This window comes from Oncorhynchus nerka, linkage group LG12, assembly GCF_034236695.1.
Source record: "Oncorhynchus nerka isolate Pitt River linkage group LG12, Oner_Uvic_2.0, whole genome shotgun sequence".
Taxonomy (NCBI): Eukaryota; Metazoa; Chordata; class Actinopteri; order Salmoniformes; family Salmonidae; genus Oncorhynchus; species Oncorhynchus nerka.
In genome coordinates this window covers 25,009,160-25,026,613 of record NC_088407.1, presented here as the reverse complement: position 1 = coordinate 25,026,613, position 17,454 = coordinate 25,009,160, and the positions used below count along the sequence as shown (strand labels likewise).

General features: G+C 43.4%; 1 pseudogene; it reads left to right on the top strand.

The window, feature by feature from the left end:
• Nucleotides 1-2,239: 2,239 nt before the first annotated feature.
• LOC135559599 (endonuclease domain-containing 1 protein-like) lies at nucleotides 2,240-5,065 on the top strand (annotated as a pseudogene).
• Nucleotides 5,066-17,454: the final 12,389 nt, after the last annotated feature.

The following is a 17,454-nucleotide window of genomic DNA, read 5'->3' as shown; positions in this document are numbered from 1 at the left end:
GGCTGTTTACTTTGGGAACGTTATTTTTCCAAACATAAAAATAGTGCCCCCTAGCTTCAAGAGGTTAAGGGCGCTGTACTGCAGCGCCAGCTGAGCCACCAGAGACTCTGGGTTCGCGCCCAGGCTCTGTCGTAACCGGCCGCGAGTTAGGGAGGGTTTGGCCGGTAGGGATATCCTTGTGTCATCGCGCACCAGCCACTCCTGTGGCGCAGTGCGCGCTAACCAAGATCGCCAGGTGCACGGTATTTCCTCCGACACATTCCGGGTTGGATGCGCACTGTGTTAAGAAGCCGTGCGGCTTGGTTGGGTTGTGTATCGGAGGACGCATGACTTTCAACCTTCGTCTCTCCCGAGCCCGTACAGGAGTTGTAGCGATGAGGCAGATAGTAGCTACTAACAATTGGATACCACGAAATTGTGGAGAAAAAGGGGGTAAAAAAAAAGAAATACATCCACAGGTACACCTCCAATTGACTCAAATGATGTCAATTAGCCTATCAGAAGCTTCTAAAGCCATTACATCATTTTCTGGAATCATTTTGTGCAAGCTGTTTAAAGGAACAGTCAACTTAGTGTATGTAAACTTCTGACCCACTGGAATTGTGATACAGTGAATTATAAGTGAAATAATCTGTCTGTAAACAATTGTTGTCGTAACTGACTTGCCAAAACTATAGTTTGTTCACAATAAATTTGTGGAGTGGTTGAAAAACAAGTTTTAATGACTCCAACCTAAGTGTATGTAAACTTCCCACTTCAACTATATAAATATGTGAAAACATGAAAACACACATTCTCTCCTCTCTCACATATCTAGGCCTACAATTGGAGAGTGCAGTTAAGAAAGGTTATGATTCAAATCAAATTTTATTGGTCACATTCACATGGTTAGCAGATGTTAATGTGAGTGTAGTGAAATGCTTGTGCTTCTAGTTCCAACAGTCAGCAATATCTAACATGTGATCTAACAATTTCACAACTACCTAATACATACATCTAAGGAAAGGAATGGATGAGCAATTATTTCTACTCATTGTTTGTACCAATAACAGTTGTATTACAGATTTTCTGTTTCCACACCACATGAGGGGAGGAAGATTTTTAATTTCCCCCTGAGTGGTTGTGAATCACATTTCTCATGTCTTCTGTGTGTGGCTACAACTACAGTACTAGACTACATCCTCTATGTCCTGTAATGCTTCCTGTAACCTCTATTTCCATTATTACGACCGTTAATAACTGACACAATTCTATAATGAATACATATTAGAATTATAATACATAGTAGTGACCAATAGTTACTGTATTGTGATTGTTTAGTGTTTTATTTACTCAACAAGTAGTGCCCCAAGGTGGGATCGAACCGTGTCTTAAAAGCAGCAGATACTTATGCCCATCCTCCATCCCCGTCCACAACACTAAAACTTGCTTGAAGGTAACAGAGCTCACTGATGCCCCTAGTGGCCGGTTTCCATGTCATTAGACATGGATGGAAGTTGAATACTAACTTGTATCACGGGGGACCTGCCTGCTTATTCAGAGCTACATTCAGCTGGTGTGTGTGGGGGGTGGGGGTGTCAACTTGTGAACAGCTCACCAGCTAAAACATACAACAGGAAATAGAGGTTGTAGTCTAGTCCTGTTGCTGTACATACACGCAGAAGATATAAGAATGTGGTTTACAACCCCTCAGGGGGAAATTAAAAACCTTCCTCTCCCCTCATGTGGTTTGGAAACAGAAAATATGTAAAACAACAGTTGTTGGTACGAATAACAATGAGTAGAAATAAAAACTCAAAGTCATTGCTGCTGATTTAACTGATGATCCTGGATGGAATGTTGTTTTTCTGTACATCTACAAGCTTATTCACTAGAAGCCCATCATACTAATTCCAGTGACAATCAATGAATCCACAACATGTCTGTGATTTGAAATAATCATAGCACAGCTAGGTCTCCATTTTGTTTCAGAGCCTTCCTCAAGTCTCCCTCCCAATCTACCACTGCACAAAGCCTTGTTCTGCTCACACATCCTCAGTCTTTACATGAGAAGAGCTGAGAAGCCACAGATCTACACACACACGCTCAGACAGACTCAAGCACACACGCACACTCACGCACACTCACACACTTTGCATATCTCCATTTCGGGGAATGAGATGCAGTGTGTGATCACGTCCTCCTCTTCTGAGGAGGAGTAGCGAGACGGATCGGAGGACCAAAACGCGGCGTGGTAAGTGTTCATGATGAAATATTTAATGAATCAAAACTGAACACTGAAATACAAAAAGCAATAAAGTGAACGAACGAAAACCAAAACAGTCCTGTCTGGCGACATACACAAAGGCAGAAAATAAACACCCACAACTCAAAAGTGAAACCAGGCTACCTAAGTATGATTCTCAATCAGGGACAACGATTGACAGCTGCCTCTGATTGAGAACCATACTAGGCCGAACACAGAAATCCCAAATGATAGAAAAACGAACATAGACAACCCACCCAACTCACGCCCTGACCATACTAAAACAAAGATATAATAACAGAACCAACACACAAGGCACCTTGAGTTCCTCTCTACTGAGCAGAAAGCATGAGATTGATAACAAAAACACAGCCTTTCAGGGCCTAACAGAGGCTGCAGAGCATGAAAGAGAGGAGACGATAGTGTCAGCCAGTAAAATACATCTATCTGATGATGATGCTCTATCTGGGCAATTTAGAAAGGCGGGAGGGAGAGACAAACGACTCAAGCACAGAATACTGTGTTAAGGTCATAAGGAGAGAGGGAACACATGCTGAGACAGTGTTAACTGAAAGAGGCAGACAAGACCACTAAAGAAGATAGGTGCAAGGACAATGAGAGAGAGAGAGAGAGAGAGAGAGAGATGGTCATCATGAGACACCTATCCATCTACTCTTCTCTGTCCCTGGCTGTGGTGCTGATCCTGCTGGGCGGGAGTCCCCGGCAGGGGTGGTGGAGGACTTTAACCACATGGAGCGCTGTAAGGACTCCCTGTACATGGGAACCCCACCGCAGGGCTACCTCCTTAGTAACTCCCTGAAGAAGATCTGCCAGCGCTACGAGGACAAGCCGCGCTTCATCACCCTCTGCGACCCCCACAAACTCATCCCCATCTACTCAGCCTATACCTTCAAGAAGTTTGACAGCGGGAAGAGGGTGGACCTTCCCTGGATGTTCGAGCCACAGGTATGTGGCAAGTAAGTGTGTGTGTTGGATTTTGAATGAACATAGGCCAAGATGGTTGCATGCTCTAGATAGCGAGTTAGAAACCCTATGTCATTTCAAACATGTTCTCTCATGGATGCAGATGACTAACATCTAGGATAATACTGCTGCTCTACGCAAAATGAAACACTGGAGATAAGCAACTGTATAGGTTGTGTGAATGGCTGTTACAATGGGATATTGTTGTGATAGCCATTCACGTAGGAAACAGGTGTTGTGCATATGCAAAATGAATTGATCCTCCCCTCATTTTCGATCTCTCCCCACCTCTCCACCTCCCTCTTTCTATCTGTATCTGTCTCTACCCCCTCTCTCCCTCCATCCCTTCCTCTCTCGCCCTCCTTGAGTTTGAGTTTATTTTTTATTTTTACAGGGACAGTGCACATTAATCAACATTTCAGTAAAAGTGCCGGTTTTAGCCAGCCCGCTAATTTTCAACCGCAGTCCCTGGGCAGGTTATTAAAAACAATTACAATATAGACAATAGCAACATAGAACAAGCAAGACATAGCAACATAGGACAAGCAAGACATAGCATACAGACAGAGCAACATAGGACAAGCAAGACGTAGCATACAGACAGAGCAACATAGAACAAAAAGCAGCAAGACAAAATTCATAAAAGCAACAAAGTGTTTCCACACCTCACAAGCTACAGACAACAGACAACATGGAAAGCGGCAACACACAGCTAGGGACCATGTTCACAAATCTGATTGACCTTTAGCCATGTCTTCAAGCATTTTGTGAAAGTGTGATATGTGGTGCAGTTATGTGTGTCTGATGGCAGTGTATTCCAGACATGGGAAGCTCTCACAGAGAATGCAGATTTACTAAAGGTGCTTTTCCTTAGGGGAACTATACAGTCACCTCTCATGGCAGACCTTGTGGATCTGCTGCCATATGTCTGGGTTTTCTGTTTAACAAAAATATTGAGTGGAGGGGGAGCCAGGCCATTAAGGATCTTGAATACAAGACATGCGTCGGTGTATTGCACAAGATTTTCCCAACTCAAGAGCTCATGCTTTCTAAGGATGTGACAATGATGATGGCTATTGGGCTTCCTATCAAGCACTTTGAGAGCCTGTTTGTAGACAGACTGAATAGGTTTTAATGTTGTACAGCAAGCTTGGGCCCAACTAGTCAAGCAGTATGTTAAGTGGGGGAGTATCATAGATTTGAAGTACTTCCCTTCCACTTTCTCTCCATTCCTTCCTCTCTCGCCCTCCTTCCCTTCCACTCTCGCTCCATCCCTTCCTCTCGCCCTCCTTCCCTTCCACTTTCTCTCCATCCCTTCCTCTCGCCCTCCTTCCCTTCCACTTTCTCTCCATCCCTTCCTCTCGCCCTCCGTCCCTTCCACTCTCTCTCCATCCCTTCCTCTCGCCCTCCTTCCCTTCCACTTTCTCTCCATCCCTTCCTCTCGCCCTCCTTCCCTTCCACTTTCTCTCCATCCCTTCCTCTCGCCCTCCTTCCCTTCCACTCTCTCTCCATCCCTTCCTCTCGCCCTCCTTCCCTTCCACTCTCTCTCCATCCCTTCCTCTCGCCCTCCTTCCCTTCCACTCTCTCTCCATCCCTTCCTCTCGCCCTCCGTCCCTTCCACTCTCTCTCCATCCCTTCTTCTCGCCCTCCTTCCCTTCCACTTTCTCTCCATCCCTTCCTCTCGCCCTCCTTCCCTTCCACTCTCTCTCCATCCCTTCCTCTCTCTCCCTCTGTAGTTGGTGTCAGAGAACGGCAGAAAGCAACATGGAGCCGTTCCCCCAGTCCTCCCACATGCACATGAACTTCGAGGACAGCCGTGCTGGAAGACTATGCTGACGTGGCCCGGTACGAGAGAGGCCTCCTCAACCCTGATGAGCACCAGTCCGACCCCCTGGACATGGCCTTCACCTACACAATGACCAACGTGGTGCCCCAGGTACGTTGGTTCAGTCTGCACATTTTAAAGAAGGTTTGGTGGAAGATGAATAATAATCAGAAGACGTATGGGGAATCTAAGTAATGTTGTTGCCTCTTGCCGCAGATCCGCAAGTTCAAGATCGGGCCCTGGGCCGAGCACGAGGACCTCATCCGCAAACGTCTCAACAACTACTGCCGTGGCAAAGCCTTTGTGGTCACCGGGGTCACGACCTCCAGGAACATGATCCGCTGGGACTGTGTGGCCGTCCCCGAGTACATATGGTTGGCGTACTGCTGCACCGACTATGACCAGAACGAGCCCTACATCGCACTATACAAGTTCCCGGTGTTCGGGGCCTACGGGCTGAACGATTGTGTCAACAAACACCTGGTGGAGGTTCCAATGAAGAACCTGGAGAATTTACTCCGAGGAAGGATAGATGTGGACAAAAACTTTCAGATCATAAGAATTACTGTGGAGAATTACTGTATTCACATGTGATATTCACCAGGCTTGTAGACAGTCATCTTTAAAAGGCCCAATGCAGCCATTTATTATATCAATATCTGGAATAGTGTTCCATTAAAATAGTAAAAAAGAAACAAAAATAGCTTTTTTATTGCAAAAACCTATTGCTCAAGCAACAATTTAACTAGGACTGTCTGGGATTGGTCTGAGTGGGGAGGGGAAAACAGAAAAGTGGCTGTTATTGGCTGAGCGATTTGGAACACACTCTTTGTTATTGGTCTATTATACCTATTACATATATTGATCATGTCACCAGGAAGACTGAAACAACTCCCATGCAAAACCTGCTGATTAGAAGGTCCTGTGTAGATTGTATTTTCAACAAGCAACTGTCAGGAAATAGCACTGAACAATTTTTTTTAACACGTTTAAAGTGTTAGTTTCCATCAGGTGCTGTACAATATAATACAAAACACAGGGACTGCAATTGGCCTTTAAAGGTTTAGTCATTGCCTCACACTGTATGAAGAGTCTGCAACTGCAGTCATCCACAAGAGGGAAATAGTGTCCTACTCATGCAATACTCCCTACTGATGCACAGGACAATACAAGTACGCTATATTTAACAGATATTTGTGAATATGTTTACAACAGCCATTTAATGAAGTGATTATCTAAGTAAGACCTTACAAGAATTATCTCTCTGTCAAAGAGTTCACAACACAATGAGTCTTCATTTCCAGGCTGATCTGTCCTTCTCCCTTTCATTTCCTAGGAGTCTGAGGCAGACAGGTTATAGAATAAGCTATCATCCCACTTTTTCCATGACACCCACCCTGCACTGATGCCCTCTCCAGTGGAGGCCTCACCCTAACCTTAACCACACTGATAACCGTACGCCTAACCCTAAACCTTACGCCTAACCCTCAACTTAAATTAAGTTAATTATTAAAAATAGCCCAAGAATATATCGACAACCGCAAAATTGCAACTCTGTTCGTCACTGAAATGGTTCCCCGTATCAGCAAACGCTGATGATTGTGTTCCTATCTGGGCTTGCTTTGGCGGGAGCAACATGCGTGTGCGCAATTTCATAAAGAGGGCGCTTGGCTTGTCATTGGAAAATGGGAAACCTTTAAAGCATTACAGATTCTCTATATTATTATATATTACGTTTCCTTCTATAACACCCTCCCCCTCATTTTGCATCAAGCGTATACCTGTAGCCTACGTTTTTGATTGACACCTGGCTGTCAGTGATGATCAGTCTGCATTCTATTTAATAACCTATCAGTCTTTCCGTTTTAATAGTCGAGTAGATCTGTTTTTCTTACTAAATTGGATATTGTTCTCAGATGATCTCCCTCAGTGCTTGACTTGGACTGAAATAGGTGCTGGTACTCATTTTGGGTGCTGGCACAGTTGATATTTAGGTGCAGGAGCTCCACAATAGTTTTGAGTTCATATTCCATAACAGGAACAGGAGCTCAAGTAGTAGAAGGGTGAGCTCCTGCCCAAGTCAAGCACTGCTCATAGCCGTGGGAAGGGGGGGGACTGGAAAACAGCTATATCAGGACTATTAAAAGGCTCAGCGCAATACTTTTATTTCATTTTTATTATATATATATTTGATTAACATTTGATTTGTATTCAGATTCTTCAGGGGATGCTGTAGCACCTTCAGCACCCCTACTTCCCGCGGCTATGGCACTGCCAACAATCCTATGTTTTACAATTTAAAAAGTGTTTTCTCCCTTTAATTGTAAACATGGTAGCTAGGCCTACACACAGACACTGGCCCTGTTTTGTCATTGACCATGAAATACTGCCAGCCAAAAGAATACTGAGAAAATAGGACCATTTAAGATGTAGCCTAGAGACACCATGTTGTGCAGGAATTCAGTGGCTGTTGGATCATCACAAAGACAACAATATGATGGTGAGAAAAGGATGCCTCTGCTTTCGAATAATTACCTCCACTGCAATTCCCACATTTATTTCTTCACATTTTACCCGTAGTTCGTCTTTATCCCAATGTTGTTCTGATTTTAGGGTACTTGGAGACACAATTGAGACAGGTTTTTGGCTTGAATGAGAACCGGTGGACCAAACCGGCAGAGTTGGAGGCATCTCAAGATGACCGTTGGAATTCGAAAATCTGTAGTCATGCTGCTGTTATCTCCTGGAATATTCCCCACCCTCAGTGGCAGCCTGATAGTCAGAGGGGTTCTTACCTGTTGAGTGCCACCAGAGAGGAAGAGGCGAAATGACACAACTGTTGTTACCCCTTGCGGTAACAGGTAGCCAATACTCTAGCCTAGTGGTTAGAGTATTGGGCCAGTAACCAAAAGGTTGCTGGATTGAAATCCCTGAGCTGACAAGATAAAAATCTGTCATTCTGCTCCTGAACAAGGCAGTTTCAGTTCCCTGGTTAGCTGTCAATAATTTGTTCATAACTGACTTGCCTAGTTTTAAAAAATAAACTGGGCCAAAAATGTGTTCTCCAGCAGGTGGTGTTGTTTTGCTTCTTTCGCTCACCAAGCGAGGAGTTTTTGTATGGAGGTCAATGAGACGAGTGTACTGATATAAGTAGGATGGACACGTCTCGGGCAACTTTGAGAAAAAACACTTTATATCGGAGTTGTCTCGAGATAGCTATGCATATTCATGATATGAGGCTAGTAGTATAGCATCTCTGTCCATTGAATACAAGCGGTTGACATCAACGCCCCTCATCCACTATTCAAAAAAGTATTAAAATAATGAGATGTATACACCAATCCAAAGAAAGGAATAGGCGGGAGCTTAAAGCCTAGGACCAAGAGGCATGGAGGGGCAGCCTTTAGTTACTATGCCCTCAGCCTCTGGAATAGCCTGCCAGAGAACCTGAGGGCCGAAACTGTGGACATATTTAAAAGAGATCTTAAAACACACCTTTTTAGCTTTGCTTTTCCTCAGGGTGCTTTTTAGTCATTCAGTTTTCATTATTCTTTAGTTTTGTATCTCCTTATGTTTGTTGTGTAGTAAATATCTGTATTTATTTTCATTTTTTTAAATATGTTTTTTTCCCAGTGATGCACATTGCATTGCATTCCATGTCTGAAATCTGCTGTATAAATAAAGCTTGATTTGATATGATAGTGGAGGTCATAGGTAGCCATGTTGGGGTCAATGGCTCCTCGCTCTTTTTCTCCTACAAATCAAACAAATTCAGAGATGTTGTATCCCTCCAACTGGGATCAAGATGTAAAATAGTGGGTTAAATATAGCTTACATCAGGATGGGAATGCATGTGTTTTTTGTGATATGTTCCATTTTCTCTAAATAGACCAAATATTATGTACCTACCCCCATCATGGCACTCACGACTGACCTCTTATAGTGGCACCAGAGATTATATAATGACAAGGTACCTATGTCTCCACCCTAACATTGGGAGTCATTGTCCACAGAGCCGAATGTCCGGCTTTGGGATAGTTAAAAGGCCAATGCCAGAGCACCTGAGGGACCTACTGGGTATGTAACTTAAAAGCATGTGTGACATGTATTGGGGTGCACAATCATGGGTTGATTTAAAAACCATAGAATAATCTAGAATAGATTCTTAGAAGAGTCTTAAAATGAATTCTAAAACTTACAGGCAGTCAGTGCAGAGACTTTAAAACCGGTGTAATGTGTGCTCTCCGTCTGGTCTTGGTCAGTACTCATGTTGCAGCATTCTGTATGTTTTGCAGTTGACCAATGGCTTTCTTGAGTAGACCAGACAGTCAATCACATGAATTTATAAAGCCCTTTTTACATCAGCAGATGTCACAAAAAGCGTATACAGAAACCCAGCCTAAAACCCCAAACAGCAACCAACGCAGAAGCACGGCAGCTAGGACAAACTCCCAAGAAAGGAAGGAACCTAGGAAGAAACCTAGAGAGGAACCAGGCTCTGAGAGGTGGCCAGTCCTCTTCCATTAAGGCAAGATCGTTCTTCAAGATTGCCATGTAGTCCTGAGGCATAGTCCTAGGGTGGAAGGAGGTGGGACAGAGCGGGGGACAGAGTTCTGAGACAGTGAAGAATGCTCCACAGTCATCAATCAAGAAGACTGATAGTGAGTATAGGCCTAGCACATGTGTAATGCATGTGATAACAGAGGTAATTTTCAGGCGGACCTAAATATTGACTGGCTTTCATCAAGCTGCCCAATCAAGAGAAAGCATTAAACTGTAATCAGAACCTGCCCCATGGTGCAGGTTATCAGTCAACCTGCCAGGGTGTTTACAAATAGCACTGGTGAAATCATCCACATGTATTCATCACATCTTTACTAAAGCTGCAGAAATTTGCTTTAAAGCAGTATCCAAATCCATTGGATGTAGTGATCACAATATAATAGCCATATCTAAGAAAACCAAAGTTCCAAAGGCTGGGCCTAATATAGTGTATAAAAGGTCATCAAATCAAATCAAAGTTTATTTGTCACGTGCGCCGAATACAACAGGTATTTACAGTGAAATGCTTACTTACAGGCTCTAACCAATAATGCAAAAAAGGTATTAAGTGAACAATAGGTAAGTAAAGTAATAAAAACAACAGTAAAAAGACAGTGAAAAACAGTAGCGAGGCTATATACAGTAGCAAGGCTATATACAGTAGCAAGGCTATAAAAGTAGCGAGGCTGCATACAGACACTGGTTAGTCAGGCTGATTGAGGTAGCCATTTGCTTACATGTTCAGGAGTCTATTGGCTTGGGGGTTAAAACTGTTGAGAAGCCTTTTTGTCTGAGACTTGGCACTCCGGTACCGCTTGTCATGCAGAGAGAACAGTCTATGACTGGGGTGGCTGGGGTCTTTGACAATTTTTAGGGCCTTCCTCTGACACCGCCTGGTCCTGGATGGCAGGCGGCTTAGCCCCAGTGATGTACTGGGCCGTACGCACTACCCTCTGTAGTGCCTTGCGGTCAGAGGCCGAGCAAATGCCGTACCAGGCAGTGATGCATCCAGTCAGGATGCTCTCGATGTTGTAGCTGTAGAACCTTTTGAGGATCTCAGGACCCATGCCAAATCTTTTCAGTTTCCTGAGGGAGAATAGGCTTTGTCGTACCCTCTTCACGACTGTCTTGGTGTGTTTGGACGCATTCTAGTCTGTTGGTGATGTGGACACCAAGGAACTTGAAGCTCTCAACCTGCTCCACTGCAGCCCTGTCGATGAGAATTGGGGCGTACTCGGTCCTCCTATCCACATCGACGGGACAGTAGTGGAGAAGGTGGAAAGTTTTAAGTTCCTCGGCGTACACATTGTGGACAAATTGAAATGGTCCAGCCACACAGACAGTGTGGTGAAGAAGGCGCAACAGCGCAACAGATGCAACAGTAGCTAACATGGGGAGAGGTCTGTCCATAATAAAGATCAACTCTGCCTTAGCAACACTATCAACAAGGCAGGTCCTGCAGGCCCTACTTTGTCACATCTGTCCATTCGTGTAGTTAGGTGCCACAAAGAGGGATTTAGGAGAATTACAATTGGCCCAGAACAAGGCACCTGGGCTGGCCCTTAAATGTAAACTGAGAGGTAACATTAATCATATGCATGTCAATCTCTCCTGGCTCAAAGTAGAAGAGAGATTAACTTCATCACTACTTGTTTTTGTGAGAAGTATTGACATGTTGAGCTGTCTGTTTAAACTACAAGCACACAGCTCAGGCACCCACGCATACCCCACAAGGCGTGCCACCAGAGGCCTCTTCACAGTCCCCAAGTCCATGACAGACTATGGGAGGAGCAGAGTAATACATAGAGCCATGACAACATGGTACTCTATTCCACATCAAGTAACTCATGAAAGCAATAAAAACAGATACCCCCCCCCCCCCCCCATAAAAATCACCTTATGGAACAGCAGGGAGTGTGAAGAGACACACACAGGCAAAGACACACACAGGCAGAGACACACACAGGCAAAGACACACGCATACACACACACGATAACATACGCACTGCAGTGTGATGGAAAGATAACTGGGAAAAAAGCTGAATATAAACCGTGTAGTTATTCCTTCCGCATGGCAATCAAACAAGCGAAATGTCAGTATAGGGACAGAGGGGAGTCACAATTCAGCGGTCTGCCCAACGCATCACCGGGGGCAAACTACCCACCTCCAGGACACCTACAGCACCCGATGTCAGGAAGGCCAAAAAGATCATCAAGGACATCAACCACCTGAGCCACTGCCTGTTCACCCCGTTATCATCCAGAAGGCGAGGTCAGTACAGGTGTATCAAAGCTGGGACCGAGAGACTGAAAAACAGCTTCTCTCTCAAGGCCATCAGACTGTTAAACAGCCATCACTAGCACATTAGAGGCTCCTGCCTATAGGCATAGACTAGGAATCACTGGCCACTTTAAGGAATGGAACACTAGTCACTTTAATAATGTTTACATATCTGGCATTACTCATCTCATATGTATATACTGTATTCTGTACTATTCTACAGTATCTTAGTCACTTAATCTTTACACATCTGACATTACTCATCTCATGTGTATATACTGTTTTCTATACTATTCTACTATATCTTAGTCCATTCCCGCTCTGACATTGCTCGTCCATATGTATATAGTCTTAATTCATTCATAATTAGATTTGTGTGTATTGGGTATATGTTGTGTAATTTGTTAGATATTAGATGTTAGATATTACTGCACTGTCGGAGCTAGAAGCACAAGCATTTCACTACACCCGCAATAACATCTGCTAATCACGTGTATGTGACCGATAAAATGTGATTTGATTTGATTTATCCCTGTGCCACCATTGCGACTACAAAATGCTCTCGGATTATGAGAGAACACACAGTCAGGTGACGAGAGAACAGCTGGAGTAGCAGTGTTCTCTGGACTGTCTCATCATTGTTGGTGATCAAGCCCACTACTGTTGTGTCGTCTGCAAACTTGATGATTGAGTTGGAGGCGTGCATGGCCACGTAGTCGTGGGTGAACAGGGAGTACAGGAGAGGGCTGAGCACACACCCTTGTGGGGACCCAGTGTTGAGGGTCAGCGAAGCGGAGATGTTGTTTCCTACCTTCACCACCTGGGGTCGGCCCGTCAGAATGTTCAGGACCCAGTTGCACAGGGAGGGGTTGAGACCCAGGGCCTCCAGCTTGATGATGAGCTTGGAGGGTACTATGGTGTTGAATGCTGAGCTGTAGTCAATGAACAGAATTCTTACATAGATATTATTTTTGTCCAGATGGGATAGGACAGTGTGCAGTGTGATGGCGATTGCGTCGTCTGTGGACCTGTTGGGGTGGTATTCAAACTGAAGTGGGTCTAGGGTGGCCGGTAAGGTGGCGGTGATATGATCCTTGACTAGCCTCTCAAAGCACTTCATGATGACAGAAGTGAGTGCTACGGGGCGGTAGTCATTTAGGTCAGTTATCTTTGCCTTCTTGGATACAGGAACAATGGTAGCCATCTTGAAGCATGTGGGGACAACAGACTTTTGATAGGGAGCGATTAAATATGTCTGTAAACACACAAGCCAGCTGGTCCTCGCATGCTTTGAGGACGCGGCTATGCCATCTTGGCCAGCAGCCTTGCGAGGGTTGACAAGTTTAAATGTTTGACTCATGTTAGCCACTGAGAAGGAGAGGGGGGGGGGCGCAGTCTTTGTTAGCGATCCGCGACGGTGGCACTGTATTATCCTCAAAGCGGGCAAAGAAGGTGTTTAGTTTGTCTGGAAGCATGACGTCAGTGTCCGTGATGTGGCTGTTTTTGTCCCTGTACCGGCATTTCGCTTTTTTTGATTGCCTTGCGGAGCGAATAACTGCACTCTTTATATTCATATCTCCAGACCTCTTCCATGGTTAAATGCAGTGGATCGAGCTTTCAGTTTTACACGAATGCCGCCATCCATCCATGGTTTCTGGTTAGGGTCGGTTTTAATGGTCCCAGTGGGTACAACGCCTCCAGTGCACTTATTTATAAATGCACTCACCGTGTCAGTGTATAGGTCAATATTGTCCTCTGAGGCTGATCAGAACATATTCCAGTCCGTGTGATAAAAACAGTCTTGGAGGGTGGCTTCCGATTGGTCAGACCAGCGTTGAATGGATCTCGTCACTAGTACATCCTGTTTGAGTTTCTGCCTATAAGCCAGGACGAGCAAGATGGCATCGTGGTCAGATTTGCCGAAGGGAGGGCGGGCCTTGTATGCATCGCGGAAGTTAGAGTAGCAGTGGTCGAGAGTATTAGCCTTACGTGTCGTGCAATCAATATGGTGATACAATTTAGGTAGCACTGTTCTCAAATTTGCATTGTTATAAAAGAGGATCTGCTTCTACCTACAATACAACATGCCCACAAATGAGCAAGACTGTTACACAAATAGGCCTGAAACTAATCTAAGTCCACAATGACAGTCACAAGTACTGAGCAATCAGACAGTTCAAACAGCAATGACTAACTAGGCTACTAAATAAAAGACAGCACTTAAATTAAATTACCCTAGCAAGACAATACCAATCAAAACTTATCCTTGCAGCTCTTGTAAGAGTTGATCCCCTTCCAAACTATAGATGCAGACTAGACGAGAAGCTTGTTGAAGTTGACATAATATAGACAAATTATATTGACTAATTGGATGGGCTACTGATGGTTCATCAGTGCTTCTCCTCCTTGCAGTGATTAGTGAATGACATGACAATACCGTTCCTCCTATCTCCTCTGTCCTTGCAGAAGAAGAGTCAGACACCACAGTGGGCCCACTCTGGACTCGACCGAAGAGGCCAACTTTCTATCGCTGGACAACCTTCTCTACTTCTAAACACTTGATCCTGAGTTTACTTCAGGTGAGTACAGAGGACTTTAAGCTAAGAGAATACAATTGAAAATACACTGATAAAATAAACAATGTGAAAATAATATGTTGATTTTGTGTGCATGAATAATGTGTCTGAAAGCATGCGGTGTTGAGATGAAAATGGGTAGAACCCACAGGTAGTGAACTGTACTGGGGTCCAGATGGATCAGGTAGTTTGAGTATCACCATGAGTGTGGTGGGGAAACTCCCTCATAGGTAGGGCCCTGTGTTTCGGTTGATCATGTCACATGACCAGGATTTGAACCTTTATTTAAAGCTTTTTCATCCCACTGTCTTTTAATGTCAGATGGTCCTGCACCATCCTCAAACAATTACTTACATTTTTGGTTTAATTCTCATTTCTGGAAAAGGCTTAAAATAAAAGTTAAGGTCATGTGACATGATAAACCAAAACACAGGTCATACTCATAGGTCATACTCATAGGTCATACTTCTATTTTCTTCTGTACAGAGTATGTTTTTTTTCTGAAAGAAGGACTTGAAAATAATATGTCTAAATACTGCCTGTAAAAGCTGTGCAAAAAATCCAGAGTTAAACTGAACATAATGGATGTGATTAACTGAACATACCCATACAATCCCAATCTGTGCTTTCCAGAAAAGCCTGCCATTTCAACGAGCACCAACATATCCCCATTGTGAAAAGAAAGGAAACAATCATGTTAACATTAAAACTGAGAGGCTTAACATTTCTTCCCCTCTATAGCTTCGTATGTGCTCTGCATCCCTATGTGCTGGAGAAACTCATTGTTTAATTTTTTTAGGTATTTTTCTTAAACTGCATTGTTGGTTCTTGCTTCTTATGGCTTGAATCCCGCTAACGGGATCGATATAACAACAGCCAGTTAAAGATAAACTTGTTGTTAATTCCACCACAGTGTCCGATTTCAAAAAGGCTTTACGACGAAAGCACACCAAATGATTATGTTAGGTAAGCACCTAGTCACAGAAAAACATTTCCAGCCAAAGAGAGGAGTCACAAAAAGCAGAAATAGAGATAAAATGAATCACTATCCTTTGATGATCTTCAACAGATGACACTCATAGGACTTCATGTTACACAATACATGTATGTTTTGTTTGATAAAGTTCATATTTACATACAAAAATCTGAGTTTACATTGGCGCATTATGTTTAGTAGATCCAAAACATCCGGTGATTTTGCAGAGAGCCACATCAATTTACAGAAATACTCATAATAAACATTGATAAAAGATACAACTGTTATGCATGGAATTTTAGATCCACTTCTCCTTAATGCAACTGTGTCAGATTTCAAAAAAGCTTTACCGAAAAAGCACACCATGCAATAATCTGAGTACAGTGCTCATACAACAAATCAAGCCATACAGATATCTGCCATGTTGCGGAGTCAACAGAAGTCAGAAATAGCATTATATATATTCACTTACCTTTGATGATCTTCATCAGAATGCACTCCCAGGAATCCCAGTTCCACAATAAATGTTTGATGTGTTCGGTAAAGTCCATAATTTATGTCAAAATACCTCCTTTTTGTTTGCGCGTTTTTCTCAGTAATATTACATGCTCAATGTGCTTAGTTCAGACGAAAAGTCAAAAAAGTTATATTACAGTTTGTAGAAACATGTCAAACGATATATAGAATCAATCTTTAGGATGTTTTTATCATAAATCTTCAATAATGTTCAGAGAATTCCTTTATCTTCAGAAATGCAATGGAACTCAAGCTAACTCTCACGTGAACGCGCGTGGTCAGCTCATGCCTCTCTAGCAGACCTCTGACTCAATCCCCTCTCATTCCCCCCTCCTTTACAGTAGAAGCATCAAACAAGGTTCTAGAGACTGTTGACATCTAGTGGAAGCCTAAGGAAGTGCAATTTGACCCCATAGACACTGTATACTCGATAGGCTAAGAGTTTAAAAACTACAAACCTCAGATTTTCCACTTCCTGGTTGGATTTTTTTCTCAGGTTTTTGCCTGCCATATGAGTTATGTTATACTCACAGACATCATTCAAACAGTTTTAGAAACTTCAGTGTTTTCTCTCCAAATCTACTAATAATATGCATATATTAGCAACTGGGCCTGAGTAGCAGGCAGTTTACTCTGGACACCTTATTCATCCAAGCTACTCAATACTGTCCCCAGCCATAACAAGTTAAGGGCTTGTAAGTAAGCAATTCACTGTAAGGTTGTATTTGGCACATGTGACAAATAAAATGATTTGATTTGATTTTCCCATCACAGGAAACGAGGCAGTTCGTATTGGCGACCGTAGTCTTACTTGCAAGGTCAATGCCATGTTCTTATGTGAATCTCTTATGGTCAAGACCTGACTGTTTAGTCCGGCTCTGGATCTAGGACCTAACTGTTGCATCTGAATCAATAACATTCATAGGCGGATAAAATTACAAAGAATTGTACCAGATTATATAATCACATGGCCTTATCTGATGCTTTTCATTACAGCATTAACCTTTCCCATGATAGAGCCAACTTTAGGCATTAGGAAGCTCAGGGCTCAGTCAATGAACAGGGGCCTCAATGATTTTATAGATAACAGATTATTCAGATAGGGAACTCTGTGGCTCAATAGTTAAGGAGAGCATCAAGCGAGTTCAACCACAGAACCACAGCGCCTGCAAGAAAAGATCCATGCATTTTTATTAGTTTGTTACGCTTGTTGGATTTGCGCCTCGCCTGCCACACGTTGAATTGGCACTAAAACAGCTGTTGTATTGGGTAGTTTGGAGTGTGTTTTCTATTATGCAATGTTACACAATGGGATTGGGGCTTCGGAGAATGTAATTGGCTTCTGCTCCCTAAGTTTGAACAGCTGTGTGAGCCTTCAGCCCTGCACTGCTCATAGTCATAGGGATCTCTCTTTTGGCACAGTTCGGGAGCATAATAGATGTTACAATGTTTTGGTTTTGTTTGATGAGGTTGTAGCATTTAAATAGGGCCACAGTGTTTTGATTTCTC